We start from the raw sequence: 14,348 nt of genomic DNA, 5'->3' as shown, positions 1-14,348 counted from the left end.
AATGAATGTTTGTTGAATAAATGAATAAACACCACCAAATACTAACCGTATTTGATCTTTCTTTTGACCCTCTTGAGCTTCATAGTTTTTTTTTGTTGTTGTTGTTGTTGTTTTTGCATAGGGATCCTGAGCAATAGCAGTTAGACTGATCGTACAGTGCTGTGAAAGTCAAATGAGATCACATGTGTGGAGATGCGTGGGCACATGGAGCGCTCAGGACGATGCAAACTCTGAGACTGTGAGTGACAACCGCCCTTTCTCATTTCTGAGTGTTCTGTAGGCATTGCCAATTCCCCTCTTTTATTAGACTCTTGTATATGTAGAAGAGAGTTATGAGCTTAGGAACCTGGGAAAGTAAAATCGAATGACTTGATTGCACTGTTTATTGCAGCAGGCACCTGGGAGCACTCCAGTTGCTATGTTTGAATGTGGCATTACTTGGTCTGGGGATGGCAGAGTGAATGAGTTTGAATTTAGTGTACTAAAGGTAAAGTCAACATACAGGCAGTTGCTGGCAGAGTGGAATGATAAAGGTGTGATTATCTGAGGAATGTGATCGGGGCTTTAAAAATCAGGCAAATCATAATAATAAAATCAGAAATTGGGCTTCATCAAAAGAAGGGAAAAAACAGAAGGAGGCATTAGGGAAAGCTGTCATTGACTTGTTAGAAACAAGTATACAGAGGTATTTTTGGCTACTGTTTACAAAGGTGATGCTAGGGGAAAATTATGAAAACTAGAGAGATTATTTCTTGATAATTTAAAAATGGAAGTAGACTGGGCAACACCCCTCTCTCCATTGTTTCCAACCAAACATAAGAGCTTAATACAGAGAACAAAAACTTAATTATTACCCAGATATGAGCTGATGGAAATCTAAGAACATAAAAAAAGAAAAAAAAGAGTTATCTGATATTACAGTGGAAAGAGGACTGGACTTGGAATCAGACAATGATTAGTTAATTCACTAAATATTATTGATTAGTTATCTTCCATGTCTAGACATTGCTTGGTTCTGAGAATACAGTATAGTCACTACCATTAGGGAGAAACTCCAGAAGAGGCTGTGGGCAGGTTGGCAAGCAATTTTAATAGTGTCATAATACTCTAGTAAGGGAGAACAGGATGCTTTGAGAGCACACAGTATCAGTCCTTCTGTGTGTGTGTGTCTGTGGGGGTGTGTGTGGGTTAGGAATATGCACTGGAGGAAGTGACATCTAAGCTGAGACAGAAACATGCTAAGTTGGTTTGTGCCACAGGGCCTTTGCACTACTTGGTCCCTCTGCCTGGAATGCTACCCACTAACCTCTGCATAGCTGACCTCTTGATATTCAGTTTTTAAAGATCTTCTCAGAGATGTCTTTCGTTTCACAGAAAATTTCTACCAAATCACCCTTCTATTTTTTTTTCAGAGCTTTTATCATTATATAGTATTTTCTGGTATTTTTTATTATTTGTCTCCCTTTAAAATATTTGCTCCAAAGAACTTGAACCTTGTCTGCCTTTTCCATCACTGGATGGTCAGTGCTTATAACAGTGCTTGGCTCAGAAGAGGTGCTCAATAACTATTTGATGAATAAATGGTAATAGCAGTGGGAAGAGGGAATGGGGAGACCAAGAGAGAGGAAGAGAATGTTCTGTTAGAGAACCCAACAGTTGTTGTGGGTTCTAATTGATTCCTAAGTCCCTATTAAGTTTTGTTGGAGAAACTGGATCATTTCTTCTCAGGGGAGCCTCCTTTGCCTGTGTAAGGGACTGGCTCTTGTGCACTGATGGACTTAAATTTCAATCTGATCGTATTCTGCTACATAATTCAGAGTTAATTTTAACTCTGTGTTGGCACTCTTCCTTGGTATTCCTGTTCTGTTTCAGAGGTCTTAATTTTTAGATTTCCTTGGTCCTTTCAATTGGATTGAAAGGGTGAGTGGTCAATCTGTGGGTTCAAGTTGTCATCTTGAATCTGAAAGTCTGAAATTTTACTCTGGTAGATTTGAACACAGGTTGCTTTTCCCCATAGACCTCTGGTCTGTGTTAAGAAAAGGAAACATACTTTAAATTACCCTGTGAAAAGCAGAATTAGAAAGGAAAAATTGCTGTAAAAGCAGTTACAATGTATCTAATGCAAATCAAACATTTTGGACTAAGCCCACCAAGCGCTTCCTCCTGTGACTATGGGTGATCGCATCTAACATGCACGTGCCAATGAGGCCCATACCCCACCCCCAATAAATTGCATTAATATGAGGCTGGCCTCGTGGTGACTGGTGCTACACATGCCTTCACACCTCACGGTCTAGGAGACCATTTTCTAGGAACCACAGTATAATAAGGTAAAGAAAAACTCTTCATGGAAGGATTTCTTGGGGAAGCCAACTCCATGGACTCATCAGCTCTAGAACTGGATTTTTAGGTTCAGAAAAGTAATTTTACTGCTATTTTGTTGGGCGGTAGCCAGGCTTCCATGATTCTAATTTATCCACCTGAATGTGCTGGTGTACATTGTTCTGCCCAGGATATCTGCTTCTAGAAGACTCACTTAGGAGACCACATGTTGAAGGGACCTAGGAATAGAGCAGAATATAAATTTAGAATAGATTTATACAGAAGAATGAATAAAAGTCCAAGAAAAGCTAAGTTCACTTTGAAAAGAGGAGCAAAGTTGGAGGGGGTGTTGCCCCATTAGAAGTTAAGATCGTATCACAATGCCATGAGAATACAAGCAGTGAGGTTCTGGCTCAAGAACAGAGAAGCAGACCTAATGGAACAGGACAGTGTCTTCCAAGAAGATGTGAGTGTCTGAGGCGAGGTTTTGATAAAGATGGCACCGCAAGTAAATGGGGAGAAGGTGTAAAGGGAGTAAAGTTCTTCCTTCCTTCCTCTGCCCGCTTTTTATTTGAGTCGCTTTACTTTGCTGTTTCACTCTTCCGTCTCATTCAGTGAGAAAGGTGGGTCCCTGCTCCGAAGAAGGAGCCTAACTCCAGGTTCCTAACTTAGGAGGCAGTGGAAGTGAAGCGAAGGAGGTGGTGTTCAGATGACTGGGACCTATTTCTGGTCTAGGTACCAATCCAGAGTCACAGGAGGCTGGAGAGGGATTTATGGGTAAAACCCTAATTAGTATAACCCAAATGTAACTGAGCTCCTTGGGCAGCCTATGCCCTTGCTTCGTACGCTTTTTGAGGCATTTCAACCCCAAATCTAAATGCAATACTCAAATCATCAGGCAGTCAGGTGGGTTCACGAAGACTTGGGAAGAGGAGACACACGGCCTTAACATACCACATTAAACATCTTTGTTCTCCAGCTGCCTGGTCTCATCTCTCTTCCTATTCCCACTCCACGTCCAGAGTCTTTCCATGACCCTCAGGCCTTTGGCTCCCCCTCTTAGCTTACCCACTTTTCTCAGAAAATCTCTTTCAAGCTTCCTCCTTGAAAGGCAGAAGGGAACTGTCCATAGCTAGTAGTTTATTTTCCCTTTGCCTGGAATTTATGTGCAGTAGACTACACTTTCTTGCTTTCCGAAAGCCACAGGAGGCTCATCCCAGACTTGTGGTCTCCAGATCCTGGTTAGCACTTCCCGGGGGCGCAGCAACAATGAATGTTAGTCAGTAAGTGGTGTTGGTCCTGTCTTAGACTTTAGGGTATGGCTCCTGTTTTGGGCTCTTATCTTACCCTGCACAATCTTTGTGGACTATTTCTAGTGTTAATTATCTTTGATGGCAGATCTTCTTTCACTTCTGGTGAGAATGGGCTTATTGTTTGAAACCTGAGTGTAAGAATAGACTATAATGACTTTTCCCTGCTTCAAATGAACTTTTAAATATTCATTTCATATTTGTTTGATGGAGGTGGCAGGTACTTTCCCTTCTGTGTGCTTAAGATAGAAAACAAAGTTTCAGCAGAGAACAGAAAAACCTTTATTTGGAAACTTTATTACTTGGTGGAATATATAGATATATATACTAGATATATTATGCATATCTTTTATGGACATCAAATGGACATTCTTCTATACAGGAAGTCTCCACTCTAGTCTTGTCCTTTCTTGCTTGACTGTCACTGACATGGGAGTCATTGTCAATACACTAGTGCTTGAAAATAAACTGTGGATCTGGAGTTGGCGGTGAGATGGAGAAGAAGCTGTGAAAACCAGGAGCAGTTTAGGGGAAGTGAACACTCCTCCCGCACCGCAGGCTAGCTCCCAGGTAGTTCTGTTCTAGTTAATGTTGCTCCTTCAGCCCCATTATTTCACTTTATAATTCAGCCTGAAATTCCAGCAGTCAGAAACTCATTTGGGCAAATAAACACCTGTTAAAAACATGCACTTATCTGCAGAAAGCATAAGTAATGTTCTCACAGGTAGAATTAACCTCCCCCTTCTCTATGTTTTTCTGAAGTTACCTTAATTCGGTAAGTTACCTCTTGCTGTATAACAAATCATGCAATGTTTAGTGGTTTAAAGAACAATGATCATTTTATTTGCTCCTGATTCTGCGTGTCAGTGATTTGGACTGGTATCAGCTGAGTGGTTCTCCTGCCGGTCTCTCTGGGGATCACCCAAGTTTCTTCAGTCATCTGGGGGTCTTAAGTTAGACTGGCTCATCTCTTTTGCCAGTGGACCTATCTTCCAACAGACCAGCCTGAGCTTCCTAACATGGTAGCATTGCCTTCTAAGAGAGGGAGACTTCAGTCTGCAAGACGTATTGACGTCGTGGCTCTGATATCACACGACACTATTTTTGTGGCATTTCATTGGTCAAAGTAAGTCAGAGGTCAGCCAAAACACAAGGAGTGAAATAACAGGCCCCTCCTATTGATGAGAGGACTCACAAGGTCTCATTCCAAAGGAGGCGTGCCTCCAGGGATGGGAGGAATTGTCGCCGCTGTCTTTGCAGATAGTCTATTTGCAGATAAGCTTCTGCGACGCATGCATGGCTTCGTTTCTGAGCTGCCAGACAGTGGGAACTTTTACTCGATCATCCTGCACCACAGGGACTAGAGCCTTTCACAAAGTGGGTGTTTGATAATGGTTGGCTGGACCGAATTCATATGTAGAGGAAGGTTACCTTGAGGCCTGCAAAAAGCCAAAATCTGGGTGTCTGAACATCAGATGAAGTTAGGGAACTTGGGGTAGACTCAAAGGCTGGAAGCCTCAAGTATGTTGGGCGTCTGCTGAGACAACAGCCTCTGGGTGTCCATGGCGGGCAGGGAAGTTCAGGCAGGGCTAGGGGTCAGAACTGAAGTCAGGCATCAGGAAATGGGAGGGGGTGGAGTTCAGTAAAGAAACCTGGTAAGGGAGTTCAGGCTTTGGGATAGGCTGGTGGGTCAGTAGGGCTATCTGGGTGTGCCTTTGGAACTCAGGACCGTGGGTCCCAGGGGTCCTCCACTGCGGCTTGAAGAGGGGTGTGCAGATGAAGCCTGGCTGTGTTTACTGTTCCCTGGAATGGGGCAGGGTTCTGCTAACTACTGCAGCAGGTACTAGGTCCTTGAAAGAGCCCCTGAAATTCTGCCTCTCTCTTGCTTTGTAATTCTTCCTTCCTCATCTCACTCCCACACTTCACCATTCCTTCTGGTTCAAACAGTTAAAATTCCTGCCTCTAAAACGACTCCCTTGACCTTCCTTTTCCATAGTGATGGCATCCTCCTTCATTTTCTTAAACTGTCCAATGCCTATTCAACTCATAAGACCCTTTTGTTTCTCTCATGTATTATTAATATTCTTTTAAATATTTTTTTCTAAATCTAAATTACTGGCTTCTTGAGAATAGGGATTGTACCTTGTATTTTCCTGTGCTCTTTCCATAAAACAGTGACCTCCCCATAGTAAAGGCTCAATAAGCATTTCTTGTGTGGTATATAAATTAGTCTTTGTTGCATAAGGACCCGCTTAAATTAGTGGCTTATAAACCCACATTTATTAGCTGACACGCAGTAGATGAGGGACGTATGGACTGAGCTCTGTCAAGCAGTTCTTCTCTAGTCAGCTGGTGGAGGGGCTGGCAGCTGGATGTTTTAAGGTAACTTCACTCGTATGTCAGTGGTTGGCAGGTTATCAGCTGGGTATAGCTGACTAGTTCTCTGCCACGTGGTCCCTGGTCCTCCAGAAGACATGGGGTTTGTTCACATGGCAGACTCAGGTTTCAAAACACAGCAAAGAAAAGGGAAAGCCCCAGTGCTTTTCATCTCCGCTGTTACATTTGCTAACATCTTATTTCCCAAAGCAATCATATGGCCAAGCCCAGCAATCATATGGCCAAGAGTGGAGCAGTAGAGCCTACCTCTCAATGGGAGTAGCTGTAAGGTTATGTTACCTAACTCAGGTACAGCTGTTCACTGCTCAGAAGCCAACACTAGACAGGCAAGTGCTGGCTGGAAGGGAAACGTTGCTTTATTCAGAAGGCCAGCAACCTGGGGAGCAGGCAGACTTGTGTTCAAAACCACCTCCAAAGATTCTATTTGACCATGAACATTTTTAAAGGAAGAAAGAAAAAGTGAATTGCAGTTAATCATTTGGGGAGGGGGTCAGAGTCTTCCATATCTTCCCCTGTGTGCAGACTTCCTTCTGATAGGTGGGTGATGTGGTAACTGGGAGGTGTTCCAGGAATCTGGAGGTCAGCCTAAATTTACCATCCCTCACCTGGGTGAGGGTCTTAGTTCCTGCAGAAGAACTCAAAGATGTATTGTTATGTTTATTCCTTGAGGGGGAGCAGGACCCATCTTTATCACTTCACTATTGTTTCTTTACTGCTCCCCCCTTGTCTCTGCATTCCTTCCCTTCCCTGATTAGCAACTGTCTGAATCTGCCCTTTGGAACTCAGGGAAGGAGGCGGAATGAAGCTCTTGTCCTACTGAAAAGAAACGGGGGTGGGGGTGGTTGGGAGGAAGGATTTGTACTCAGGAGTCTCCTACAGGGTCCTGCTCGGTTTCAGTCACATTGTAAAGCAACATTCTGAAAAGGAAATAATTTGTGGCCATTATTATAATCAACTCATAGCCTGCCTTCTGGCCATCAATTATTCATATTTCTCTCACATGCAAAACACTTTCAACTCAGGACCCCAAAGTCTCTTTTTAATTTTGTCACCAGGCTTGAAGTCTAGGATCTTGTGATCTACATCAGGTCCAGATCCGGCTCCTTGGGTGGGCAGTACTTTTGCTATAAGGACCTATGAACTAAGAAGACAAGTTATAGAGCCGCCTTGTGAGATAGGGCCAGGATAACTACAATAGAAATGTCTATTCAAAAGGCAAAAAACAGGAATCACATAGAACTTTATGGTCCAAAGGAATTCTGAAGCCCAGAATTCCTTCTGGGGTCTGGGAACGATCCTTGATTAGGGCTGTATTCTGTTCCCTGGGTGTGGCCCCTGAGTCCATTATTCTTTATAGCTCTGAGCTCCATCTTTTAAGATGTCTTTCATTTCTGTGAGAAATGGCTGGTGTTTGAGGCCGAGTAGCTTTATGAGTCTGCTTCTTTCTCCTAGCAAGCAGGAGGCCCAGAAGCTTTTCTTCATTTGTAGGTGTCTCAGTCCACTTTAGTCATCAGAACAACTCTCCTAAAATCTCTGTGAGTTTCTCTAAGACTCTGATTCAGATCTACTCCATTCAGTAAAAGTCTCACCTGTGATTCTGAGATAGACCTCTCTCTTCTATGGGAGCTGTATCAGGCTTCAGTGGGACCAAAACTTTAATGAAAGCACTTTGTATAGCTGAGAGAGCCTACCAGTCCCTGCCAAAAATCTTTCAAAGGTACTATAAATGGGCTTTCAGGATCACCTTGATTTGATCTTTGTCCTGAGGCTGTTTCGTAACTTGAGCATCTTCTACTACCTTGAGAGACTGAAATCTGAGACAATTTTTTCATCCAATCCAGCAAGTTGTGGCTCTTCTCTGTAGCTTTGAAATTCTGTTTGCAAACTGAGCAGTTCTCCTAGCTCCACCTCTCTTCCCACACTTTCTCATAATCAGCTAAAATCAGCCAATGGACCCTTCCAACGTTCTGCCTGGAAATCATCTTGCCAAGATCCACAATTTCATTAGGCTTATTTTCTATCTTCTGAGTTACCGTAGGTGATAGTTTTGCCAATTGTTTCTTTATTGCCTGACACCGGTGTCATTTTCCTGTCTACTATAGCAGGTTCTTCATTGCTCCGAGCCTCTGCTAACAATTTGCTTTCCGTTTTTCAGAGTTGCCTAAAACTGTATTTGCTGCTTTTCTAGGCTCTGCCCGCTACCTAGTCTTAAAGCCAATGCTTTAGATTTTAGCCAATGTTTTAGATTTTGGTATATTAGGACTCTAATTCTGGAGTTAGATTTCTCTCTGTTAGATTTTGCTTTGTAACAAATCATTGCCAAACTTAATGTCTTGAAAGAAGAAACATTGATTATTTCACACAATCTGTGGATAAGTTGGGTGGTTCTGATTTGGGCTGGCTGAACCTGGCTGAGGGGGTTCAGGATGACCTCTCTCCCATGGCTGTCAGTTGCCTGGATGTCTATGGGGTTGATGGAGCTGACTTGACTGGTGTCTTTCATTTCTTCTGTTACAGTAGTTGCACTTTTGCAAAAGTATCAGAAAAAGGCAAGCACTTTTTGAGTCTCTGCTTGTATTATGTTTGCCATTATCCTTTTGATCAAAGCAAGTCAAATGGCCAAGCCCACAGTCAGTGTGGGAGGGGACTGCCAAGGGCAAAGATAGGGAAGGGAGCCATTGCAGCCATTTTTGCAAACAGCCTCCTGCATTTGGTACAGCCAGTGTCCCTTTTAGGATTTTAATTTTCATTCGGTATTTGTTGCATTCCACAGAAAGAAGTTCCTAAGAAGTAGCATCTAAAGTTTTGTATTTGTATTTTTCCCTGCCGCCCAAACCAATGTATGTTTACAATGTTCACGAACAATAAAGGGAACTTTCATATCTGATAGGTGATGAAGTAAACATTAAAGAATGTTTCTTTCCCCAGTTTTTGTAAAGATCTTATTTGTGAGGAATTGCACGTAATTTTGTATATTCTTTTTTCACAAAATGTAGGCTCTCAATTCTTTGAAAGCATTGCCAATGATATTTAGTTAACATGAATTTTTTTTTTTTTTTTTTTTTTTTTGTCGTCTAAGAAGCAAAAACGTTTGGGGGTGGAGGGAAATAGCTCAGTGGTAGAGCGTGTGCTTAGCATGCACGAGGTCCTTGGTTCAATCCCCAGTACCTCCATTAAAATTTTTTTTGAAAAAAATGCATTCACATTTACTGCATTGTGGTATTAACAATAATAGCTCTTACTGCTTAGAAAACCAAAACCAAAACAACCTGAGATCTTCAAAGTTTTTTCCTTAATGGAGAACTGGGCTTCTAAGTTTTTCCCCTTAATGGTGGACTGGGGATTGAACCTAGGACCTCATGCACAACAAGTGCACACCCTACCCCTGAGTTTTACTGCCCGCTCCAAGATCTTCTAAGTTTTATATTGACAGTGCCCCATCAAGAATTTGCAAGAGAAACTCCTAATGGTAATATCATTAAAAAAAAAAAAAAAAAAGCAGCCGAGCAAGATAGTTGAAGAGAAATGGAAAGCAATTAGCAAGCAGTTTAAAAAAATTAGTCTGGTGAGGAGCAGGTAAACCAAAAGAGTTATTAAAAAAAAATCCTTGTGCTATGTGATGGTTAATTTTATGTGTCAACTTGACTAGCTATAGGGTTCCAGATATTTGGCCAAGCATTAGTCCGGGTGTGTCTGTGCAGGTGTTTTGGATGAGATTAACATGTGAATCAGTAGACTGAATAAAATGAATTGCCCTCCTTATGTGGATGGGCCTTACTCAACCAGTGAAAGGCCCGAACAGAACAGAAAGGCGGACCTCCTTAATAGAAGGGAGTTCCTCCTGTCTGACTGCCTTGAGCTGGGACACCAGTGCTTTCTTTCCTTTGGCCTCTAACTGGAGCATGGGCTCTTTCTGGGTCCCAAGCTTGCTGGCTTTCAGACTGGAATACACCATTGGTTCTCAGCTTGCTGTCTGCAGATCTTGGGACTTGTCAGCCTCCATAATCTCATGAGACAACTCCTTATGATAAACTACACACACACACTCACACATACCCAATTGCTCTTGTTTCTCTGTAGAACCCCAACTAATATAGGCTAGAAGGTTAATTGGAAAGGAAACAAAAAATAGAATTACAGAGAGGTTTCAGTTGATGAAGTTGTCTTTTAATGGAGAAATCCATAAGTGCCATGCTAGAGAGAGAGTAACTATGCCTCCTCCCCTGAGGCTCTTCTAGTCCAGAATTGAAGAGAGGAAGATCTGAATGAAGGTGCAGTGGCCGCTATGCAGTTCACTAGTTTTTATGTGAATTATAAAGCTTGGATATGACAGAAGAAAGCAAATTACAGGCTGATTTGAAGATGTTTGGCAATACCCAAAGCCAACAGGGGGACGGCATGCACACAGCAGCAGGCAGTGGGGAAACCCAGCACGAAGGATGGCAGGGAAGGGGCTGCAGGGCAGGAGAACTTGCTAAATTCAGAATCAGCTTCTGCATAAATGGGAGTTGGCAGAATGGAAAAATGCCTTACATATTTCTAACAAAATATTAACTACTCTGGAAGCCAGGCTAATGCTTGGGCTTGAGGAAATCATGAGATAAAAGGAGAGCAGAATTAGGAGTACCCTTTTAAAGGTGCTTTAGGGGTGGATATTATCTGGAAAATGGTAGCTTAAATGTTTTGGGGGTCACTAATGTTCAAATTAGAAAGTTCCTGAAAAATAAGAAATAATTACAAAGCCCATTAGAGTTTTATAGTAGTTGTGGGAAAAATAGTAGAAATAACCTTTCCAAATTTAATGAGGGAGTACATTTAAAGGCAAATTTTGATGCAGTGAGAACGCATTTATAACAGAGGGATGTTTTGTTTAATTCCTGTTCACGGAGGGTATTTGTGCCTCGTATAGAAGATGAATATAGGTGACTAGGCAGGTTATTTTCTTTTATTAGATGTTCAAATGAAGAAAGTTGGAAGACAATGATGATGAGAATTTTAAAAGAAATTATAAAATAGAATTGAGTTTGGAATTCTTATAATTAAAATGTTATATGAGAAATTTTTTCACATTATAGAAGACTTGGACATTAGGGGAAAAGTCACCAACAGTCCCAAGACCTCACTACTATCACTGTTATTATTTTGATATATTTTATTTCAGTATTAAAATGTATTTTTAAACATAGTTTTAATTCGGATCGGTGCATAGTTTTCATCTGGCTTTTGTCATTCTATTATAAACATGCAAGAAAGATCATAATTTTAAAATATTCAACATCCTTTTCTCTTTTTTTGCTCTAGTGGGTACCCAGCTTTTGTTCTTAACTTCCCTAGGCACACAAAAGTCTGAGGTTGCTACAGAGTAAATGCCACGCCCCAGGCTGGAAGGTTAGATGCCTGTTGGCCGCTTACTCCATGTCTATCTCACTGGTCTTTGCGAGCAGAACACTGATTTTGTTCAGGTACCATCCTCCTTTACATGATTCAGGGGAGGGTGACCCAGTCTCTGGCTTGAGTCCTTCCTTCATCTGGGCCAGAAGACATGAGGGTGGGGAGTCTTTTCTTGCTCTTAAGAAGACACCAGCAGAGATGGTCCTTTTAACGTCACGTCTAAGGTTGTGCCTATGGGTGGCAGAACCAAATTATGAAAGGAACCTAGAATGATATTGATAAGCCTAAATCAATTAACTCTGAAACCTCTGGCTTCTGTTGAAGCACATTTGAGTTGAATTTTTTATATCCAAGGATAAAAGATCCTAACTGAAAGATGGAGGTCATATTTTGGTTTGACATTCAAAATAAAATTATGCAGTAGGTCAAGAACAGTGCGAGTCAGGCTTGAGAGATTTACTACATTCTCTCACACTCTCTCCTCCCCCCAGCATACTGACCACTGAATCTGGAAGATTTAGTTCGAGATGTTCTCCAACTGTGTAGTGGAGATACTCCTGCAAACCCCTAAGACTTAAGTGGGAATTAGAAGAAAGAAGGTATGTCTTAGGGACAGTAAAGGACATGGTCAACCTTTCTGGGCTCAAGGGACTGTGGGACTGTGGGAGGGATGAGGAGAGGAGGAGAGAGGGAAAGAGAAGGAGAAAGGGGATGAGAAAACAAAGCATTCAGATATGAGTTTCCTGCGCTCCTTTCTCTACTTTAGGAGTGGAGATCCATTCTTGGGGGTCATCCTGAGCAGAAAGAAGGGGATTATTGCCTTTTCTCCCCTTGGCCACAGCCAGAGGGAAAAGTAGCCTAAGATGTTCAGGCAAAGGGCAGGGAAGTGAGATTAACTTTTTAGGGAGTAGTTCCTGTGCAGCACAGACGCTAAAACAAAAGCCAATAGGCCTGTAATGGGTTTACGTAAGGTGGAGGCAGGGGTGGATGCTGGGCCAATGGGCTGGGTGGGGACTGGCTGAGGCTCCGAATTCTTCAGTGTACACCCCAAGGGAGTCCTACTGGACTGAAACAAGAGAGACCTGACCACATGTTATACCAGTGGAAGGACTCATCCATGAATGCAAAGCAGGGCAGTGCTGAGGACAGAGGATGAGAGGCAGCAAACACTTAAGTCCAGCCAAGGCTAAGGGCCCCATTCTCTCCCCTCTTTGCCACCATGTACCACAGTCCATCCTCTTATAAAGAGAAACAGACTAGCTGACAGAACAAGCAATTTTATCCAAGAAAGCCTGAATAAAACCCAAAGGGAAAATTATAATTGTTATTATTAAATGTTTAGATTGGAGAAAATCTCAAACTGGACAGAATAGGAAAAAGTGATTTCTTTCTCATTTACTCAATGAATGGGAGCTCAGTAGGATGACCAAATTAAACATAGGCAAAATAAGGATATTACATTTTCCTTTGTATTTCCAAACAAAAGTGTGAGTTAAATTATATTTTTTTCTGTGCTTCAACCTAGTCCTCATTGCTGTAATTTATAACAGTGGCACAGTAGTCCATTAATGTTATATATTTTATGATTAGGTTTAATGACTTACAAGCATTGTACACTTAGGTGAATGTAAATAATACAATGACAAACATCTTTGAGCAGACAAATTTTTCTGCATTTTGGGTTATTTCTCGGGTTATATTTCTGCAACAGGTTTGCCTATTCCAGCAAAATGATTGTTTTTGCTTTTATGCTGAATTCTTCTCCAAGAAGGCAATTCCAATTTCCCTGGCTGTTAGCGCCAGAGTCAGTTACAGTTTCCTATCTTCTCTGGCATTTAATATTATTAAATCTATTTTTAAAATATGGTACCTGAAAAGCATTTGTGTTGTTTTAATTTGCATTTATTATTAGGTCCATGTAACATATATTTTTCAAAAATTCCTTTTCATCTGTAATGATTAGTGCTTATAATTTGTTATTTCCTTATATGCAATATCAAACACTTCGTGCTTTTAGAAAGCCAGAATGGAAATGTTGTTTACTATAAAGTGGTTAGTAGATTTGATACTGGTACTCTTGGAGGACATTAAGACACAGTTTTGCTGTTGCAGGATACATTGTCTATTTTGTTTTTATAATCCAAAATAGAATTGGCTGATCAATTCGTAAAATATATTTAATTCCAGCTGCGTGTTGTGGCCTTAGAGGACATTAAGAAGGATGGGAAGCGGGAGCGGCTGTTCAGAAGCCCCTGGAGCAGCTCCGTCTTGGGCGGGCTCACCTGGGGTGAGGCCCCATCCCTGAGCCTTAGCACATTTCTACCCGGTCCCCCCTGGTTGCCTGGCACCGTAACCTCCTTGACAAATTTCCTGGCCACAACTTAAAAGAAGGAAGTTTTATAAAACAAACAGTATAACCTCCCACTCTTGAAAATCATCCAGCAGCAAATATTGTCAAGTTTCATGGCTTTGATCTCTTTTCCTTTGCTCCGTTGCCCGTGGTGAGTGTGTCCCAGCAGGCGCGGGCCGCTTGCTTGACCTGCTCTGTGGGGGTGCAGGTTCCTTTCTTCTTATCACATCACTCCACACTGTGTGAGATTCCTGTGTCATCCGACAGAGTGTCACCACCCTCCTTTGGAAGTCAGCATCTGAGGAGATGACAGAGGAGTCACAAGGGTGACTGAGACCTCTCCCTGACCCCACCATCCTTCTTCACTTCCCACAAATAGTGTGACGTGACCTGTCCCCACATATCTGTATCTTGGTGACCCTCAGTTCACTCTCATTGGACACTGATGAGAAAAGCAAAATTGCTGTCAGTGCTTGCCATCTGGGGAGCCTGCCTCCAGCTGCCCCTGGAACAGACCTGCCCTGGGGAGGACCGTCCGGATCCCCAGGCAGTCAGTCCTGAAGGGTGAGATCAGAGGT

The sequence above is a fragment of the Camelus dromedarius genome, chromosome 5 (genome assembly GCF_036321535.1).
Source record: "Camelus dromedarius isolate mCamDro1 chromosome 5, mCamDro1.pat, whole genome shotgun sequence".
Taxonomy (NCBI): Eukaryota; Metazoa; Chordata; class Mammalia; order Artiodactyla; family Camelidae; genus Camelus; species Camelus dromedarius.
Note: the sequence above shows the minus strand (reverse complement) of the source record.